This window comes from Bos javanicus, chromosome 20, assembly GCF_032452875.1.
Source record: "Bos javanicus breed banteng chromosome 20, ARS-OSU_banteng_1.0, whole genome shotgun sequence".
NCBI classification, from domain to species: domain Eukaryota; kingdom Metazoa; phylum Chordata; class Mammalia; order Artiodactyla; family Bovidae; genus Bos; species Bos javanicus.
In genome coordinates, this window is record NC_083887.1 from 53,073,374 (window position 1) to 53,080,403 (window position 7,030).

Here is a 7,030-nt window from a genome sequence, read left to right on the forward strand (position 1 = left end):
CCCCATATTGAACCAGGGATTCCAGTGACTTACTCTACTGCATTTGAGCTGCACCCACATAGATTGCTTTTGAAATAGTAACAGTATTATAATTTCACAATTTACAAGTAAATTCATAATATATAATATACAATATATAATATACATGCTCATAAGTTAAGATCAGCATATGAAATTTGACAAGTTATTAAAGTTTTCCATTTTAATATCTATTTATAAAAATGACAGTAGTAGTAAATATTAATACATTTGAGTGTCATTATAAAATGTTATGGGCATAGAAAATTTTTAGAAATTCTCAAAAGCTATTTGGCATTTTAGCCCTTTCATTCGGATTGCTGTTGGTCAATCGCTAAGTCATATCTGACTTTGCTACTCCATGGACTGTAGCACACCAGATATCCCTGTCATTTATGGTCTCCTGGAGTTTGCTCAGATTCAACTCATTCAGATAAGTGATATAAAATAAAAAACTGAATACTACAGAAGCAGTTCCAAATGATTATTATTTTCTAATTATATAAAACATTCACGTCATAAACAATCTTTATGGGAACAGTATCAACAGCATTGAGAATTAACGGTCATTTTGAAGAATGGAAACAAAACAACTAATATTATGTCAACATTCTTCAGACAGTAGGATGATCAATGGTGATTTTTCAGTTTTTTGTTGTTGTTGATTTTGTTGCCCCAAAATAATGTGTCATCTCCTTATAAAGCACTTCCAAACACACACACACACACACACACACACACACATATCACACAGCATAAACAGAAGAAGGTACAACTGACTGATAGTAGATCTTTGATCAGTTCAGTTCAGTTGTTTGGTCATGTCCGACTCCTTGGGACCCTGTGGAGTGCAGCATGCCAGGCTTCCATGTCCATCATCAACTTCTGGGGCTTGCTCAGACTCATGTCCATTGAGTTGGTGATGCCATTCAAACATTTCATCCTCTGTTTTCCCCTTCTCCTGCCTTCAATCTTTCCAAGCATCAGGGTCTTTTCCAATGAGTCAGTTCTTTGCTTCAGGTGACCAAAGTATTGGAGGTTCAGCTTCAGCATCAGTCCTTCCAATGAATATTCAGGACTAATTTCTGTAAGATGGATTGGTTGGATATCCTTACAGTCCAAGAGACTCTCAAGAGTCTTCTCCAACACCACAGTTCAAAAGTATCAATTCTTCTGCTCTCAAATTTTTTATGGTCCAATTATCACATCCATACATGACTACTGGAAAAACCATAGCATTGACTATACAGACTTATATTGACAAAATCCTGTTTCTGCTTTTAAACATGCTGTCTAGGTTTCTCATTTTCTTCCAAGGAGTAAACATCTTTTAATTTCATGGCTGCAGTCACCATCTACAGTGAATTTGGAGCCCAAGAAAATAAAGTCTGTCACTGTTTCCATTGTTTCCCCATCTATTTACCGTGAAGTGGTAAGACCAGATGCCCTAATCATTGTTTTAGGAATGTTGAGATTTAAGCCAGCTTTTTCACTCTCTTCTTTCACTTTCACGAAGAGGATCTTTAGTTCCTCTTTGCTTTGTGCCATCAGAATGTTTCCATCTGCATATCTGAGGTTATTGATATTTCTCCTGGTAATCTTTATTCCAGCTTGTGTTTCATCCAGCCTGGCATTTAGCGTGATGTACTCTGCATATAAGTTAAATAATCAGGGTGACAATATATAGCCTTGACGTACTCCTTTCCCAATTTGTAACCAGCCTGTTGTCCCATGTCCCATTCTAACTGTTGCTGCTTGGCCTGTATACAGGTTTCTCAGGAGGCAGGTCAGTGGTCTCTTTAAGAATTTTCCACAGTTTGTTGTGATCCACAAAGTCACAGGATTTAGTGTAGTCAAAAGCAGAAGTAGATGCTTTTCTGGAATGTTCTTGCGTTTTGTATGATCCACGGGATGTGGGCCTTTGATCTCTGGTTCCTCTGCCTTTTCTAAACCCAGCTTGAACATCTGGAAGTTCTTGGTTCACCTATTGTTGAAGCCTCACTTAGAGAATTTTGAGCATTACTTTGCTAACATGTGAGATGAATGCAATTGTGAGGTAGTTTGAATATTATTTGGCATTGCCTTTCTTTTGGATTGGAATGAAAACTGACATTTTCCAGTCCTGTGGCCACTGCTGAATTTTCCAAATTTGCTGGCATATTGAGTAGAACACTTTCACAGCATCATCTTTTAGGATTTTAAATAGCTCAGCTGGAATTTCATCACCTCCATTAGCTTTGTTCATAGTATGCTTCCTAAGGCCCACTTAACTCTACTCCAAGACATCTGGCTCTAGGCGAGTGATCACACCATCATGTTTACCTGCATCATGAAGATCTGTTTTGTATATTTCTTCTGTGTATTCTTGCCACCTCTTCTTAATATCTTTTCCTTCTGTTAGGTCCGTATTATTCCTGTCCTTTATTGTGACCATCTTTGCATGAAATGTCCCCTTGGTATCTCTAATTTTCATGAAGAAGTCTCTAATCTTTCTCATTCTATTCTTTTCCTCTATTTCTTTGCACTGATCACTGAGGAAGGCTTTCTTATCTCTTCTTGCTATTCTTTGGAACTCTGCATTCAGATGGATATAGCCTTTCTTTTCTCCTTTGCCTTTCGCTTCTCTTTGTTTCTCAGCTACTTATAAGGCCTCCTCACACGGCCAATTTGCCTTTGTGCGTTTCTTTTTCTCGGGGATAGTTTTGATCTACTCCTCCTGTATGGTTTTACAAACCTCTGTCCCTTCTTTAGGCACTCTGTCCATCAGATCTAACCAGTTGAATCTATTTGTCTCTTCCACTGTATAATCATAAAGGATTTGATTTAGGTCATACCTGAACGGTCTAGTGGTTTCCCCTACTTTCTTCAATTTACATCTGAATTTGGCAGCAAAGAGTTCATGATCTGAGCCAGAGACAGCTCCCATTCTTGTTTTTGCTGACTGTATAGAGCCTCTCCATCTTCGGCTATGAAGAATATAATCAATCTGAAATCAGAATTGATGTTTTTTAAGTCTCATGGTTAGTGTTTTTAAATAGCAGTTCTAATGACTTAATTTTAAATTTGCATTATCTCCAGATTGTTTTTTAAGACATCAATGTTTTATTTGACAGGGGGTACCTCCAGACTTCTAAGTAATTCAGAATGAATTCTTATCTGCATTGTATCTGTTTAGAAAAGGCAAGCCTTATCTTCTTAGATAAAAGGAATATGAATAACAGTAAAAATCTTTTTCAAATAATTTTTTCTACAAATATGGATGGTGCTGGAAACATTGAAATTTCAGTTAAGTGTTCAAACACTCTTAAACTTCACAGGAATTACAGATATTTTTCTCTTGGAGTGTAGCTTCAGTGACATAGACAAGAAATAAAGTACTTAATATGGCACTTAATGTATGTTTTTAAGACTGTAGGATATTTCTTACAACTACCAGAAATATTTAGTTGTCATTGTGACATTGTTTTAATTAAGTATTTACTCAAGTATTTTTATCTACTTTAATGCTACTCTGAGAGTTGTTAATAGATGCTCTTACAGGAGAAGACACAAATTAGAAGTTTAGAATTGATTTTAATTTCCCTGGGAAGCCTGTTGGTGTGTCCTCCAAGTAAAAGAATGAAGTAAATTCTTTTTACTTTGCCCATTATTCTGAGATCTAAATCGACACTACAGAGGGATTTTGTTATGTCATTACAAAGCAACAAAAATAATTAGCTTCAAGGAGGAGTGCTTTGCTGACAACCATGAAAATGATTAGGATAAGAACCTTACAAATGTGACTCTCCTGTTGTCATGCCCAATTTTGATCCCTCCTAGTTGAAACAAAACATTTACCTATGCTAACTGTAGTTTTGATATGTTTCCCTGCTTAGACTAGAATATCCTCTCCTACTGCTTTTCATAACAATATTTTCCTAATACTTCCTATGTCAAGTTTTCTTCGAAGTATTTTTGGATTCCATTATTTAGTACTAAGGGCTTCCCTGGTGGCTCAGGTGGTAAAGAATCTACCTGCAATGCAGGAGAGCCAGGTTTGAACCCTGGGTCTGAAAGATCCCTTGGAGAAGGGAATGGCTAGCCATGGTGTTACACTTGCCTGGAGAATTCCATGGACTGAGGAGCCCGCAGGGTACAGTTCTATGGGGGTTGCAAAGAGTCGGATATGACTGAGTAATTAACACTTTCACGTTTCACTTTTTCACTTCATCAGGGTAGTTATCAGTTCAGTACAGTCGTTCAGTCATCTCCGACTCTTTGTGACCCCACAGATTGCAGCACACCAGGCTTCCCTGTCTATCACCAACTCCCGAAGCTTGCACAGCTCATGTCCATGGAGTCGGTGATGCCATCCACCCATCTCATCCTCTGTCGTCCCCTTCTCCTCCTGCTCTCAATCTTTCCCAACATCAGGGTCTTTTCCAGGGAATCAGTTCTTCTCATCAGGTGGTCAAAGTATTGGAGTTTCAGCTTCAACATCAGTCCTTCCAATGAACACCCAGGACTGATCTCCTTTAAGATGGACTGGTTGGATCTCCTTGCAGTCCAAGGGCTTCTCAAGAGCCTTCTCCAACACCACAGTTCAAAAGCATCAATTCTTTAGCTCTCAGCTTTCTTCATAGTCCAACTCTCACATCATACATGACTACTGGAAAAAACATCTTTGACTAGATGGACAGATCCTCTTTTCTGAAGGTATATCACTGAGACAGATTTTAATGTTTATGAAACAATTATAAATATTTACTTTCACTGTCCTAAGCACATTTTTGATTCTTAAATAATAACTAAATAATGGTACTTTATCTTAAATGTCAAGATAAGGACTTTCCTCTTCATTGTTAATGAGGTGAAAAAAAGTATCAGGCTTATATTTGAAAATAACTCATGGTTTGAAGCGGAGAAGGCAATGGCACCCCACTCCAGTACTCTTGCCTGGAAAATCCCATGGATGGAGGAGCCTGGCGGGCTACAGTCCATGGGGTCGCTAAGAGTCAGACACGACTGAGCGACTTCACTTTCACTTTTCACTTTCATGCATTGGAGAAGGAAATGGCAACCCACTCCAGTGTTCTTGCCTGGAGAATCCCAGGGACGGGGGAGCCTGGTGGGCTGCCGTCTATGGGGTCACACAGAGTCCGACACGAGTGAAGCGACTTAGCAGCAGCAGCAGCAGCATGGTTTGAAGGGGATAACAGTCAGTATACAGAAGCCAGTTAAGAAGCCATTTCTGTAATTTAGAGGAGAGATAATGGTAAACAGGACAAAAAAGATCTCTGTTGAAATGGAAGGCAGTGAATGCAATAGAAATGATATCTGTGAGGAAAAATGCTAGTGTATGAGGATACACTTGATGTTTGGAGGAGGTGAAAAAAAGTGAAAATAAAAGTCGGCCAGTTGTGTCCGACTCTTTGTGACCCCATGGATTATACAGTCCATGGAATTCTCCAGGCCAGAATACTGGAATGGGTAGCCTTTCCCTTCTCCAGGGGATCTTCCCAACCCAGGTATCGAACCCAGGTCTCCCGTACTTTGGGTGGATTCTTTACCACGTGAGCCACAAGGGAAGCACAAGAATACTGGAGTGTATAGCCTATCCCTTCTCCAGCTGATTTTCCCAACCCAGAAATTGAACCACAGTCTCCTCCATTGCAGGCGGATTCTTTACCAACTGAGCTATTAGGGAAGCCAGGAAGGGGGTGAGATGAGGAAGAAATAAAAGGTGGTTCCTGAATCCTTGAAATGTGTGACTAGATCAATAATGGTATCTTCCATTAAAACAGGAGCATACAGGGAGAAGGCCAGATTTAGAGTATAAGGTGATTATTGTTTAGGTCTATAATACTCTTTTTGGTGTGTATATGTTTCCAACCTATGTGGTTAAGTGGAGGATACAATCTGTTCAATTATTTATGTAAGTATGTTATATAACTTACATTTATGTAAGCATCTAAGGGTTCTGTGACACATCACCCAAGAAGAGGACAGAACGGTTCTCAGCCCCAAAAAATGTAAATATAACCATAATAAATTCATTAAATTAAAAAAAATAAATAACACAACTTTGAAAATGAGCTATTAAAAGCCACAGAAACAAAGAATAAGGAGCAAATATCAGCATTATCCATTCATAAAGAGGTCTGGCCAGGTATTGCCATATTTTGAATAAAGATCAATTTATCTAATTGGATGCCATTGAGAGTTGGACTGTGAAGAAGGCTGAGCGCTGAAGAATTGATGCTTTTGAACTGTGGTGTTGGAGAAGACTCTTGAGTGTCCCTTCGACTGCAAGGAGATCCAACCAGTCCATTCTGAAGGAGCTCAGCCCTGGGATTTCTTTGGAAGGAATGATGCTAAAGCTGAAACTCCAGTTCTTTGGCCACCTCATGCGAAGAGTTGACTCATTGGAAAAGACTCTGATGCTGGGAAGGATTGGGGGCAAGAGGAGAAGGGGATGACAAAGGATGAGATGGCTGGATGACATCACTGACTCGATGGACGTGAGTCTCAGTGAACTCCGGGGGTTGGTGATGGACAGGGAGGCCTGGCGTGCTGCGATTCATGGGGTCGCAAAGAGTCGGACACAACTGAGCAACTGATCTGATCTGATCTGAAGTATTTGAGTGATATTATTAATTTCTTTTCCTTCTTCTGGTCTCACAAAGCCATCATTACATTATAATTTGACTTTTTCATTTCTCAAAAGAGAGATGATACATTCATGTAAGGACTTGCTATTTGGGTCTTAAGCAGTGATAGTTCTGTTTATAGATGAACCCATCTCATTTCATACATCAGTCTTGTGAACTTGGTTAATGGCAGGTTGGTCTTGAGAAATTGACTTGTTCTTGGTTGATTACAGAATCAGATTTCTTTGTATGCAAACGAAGGGAGAAATTCTGGAATCCATATAATATACTGAAGTGTAGTCCTCCAGGATAGCTTATAACAGAAAAATATTCTATGACATTTACTTCTCTATAATAACGTCTCTCATTGGATGTGAGTTTTT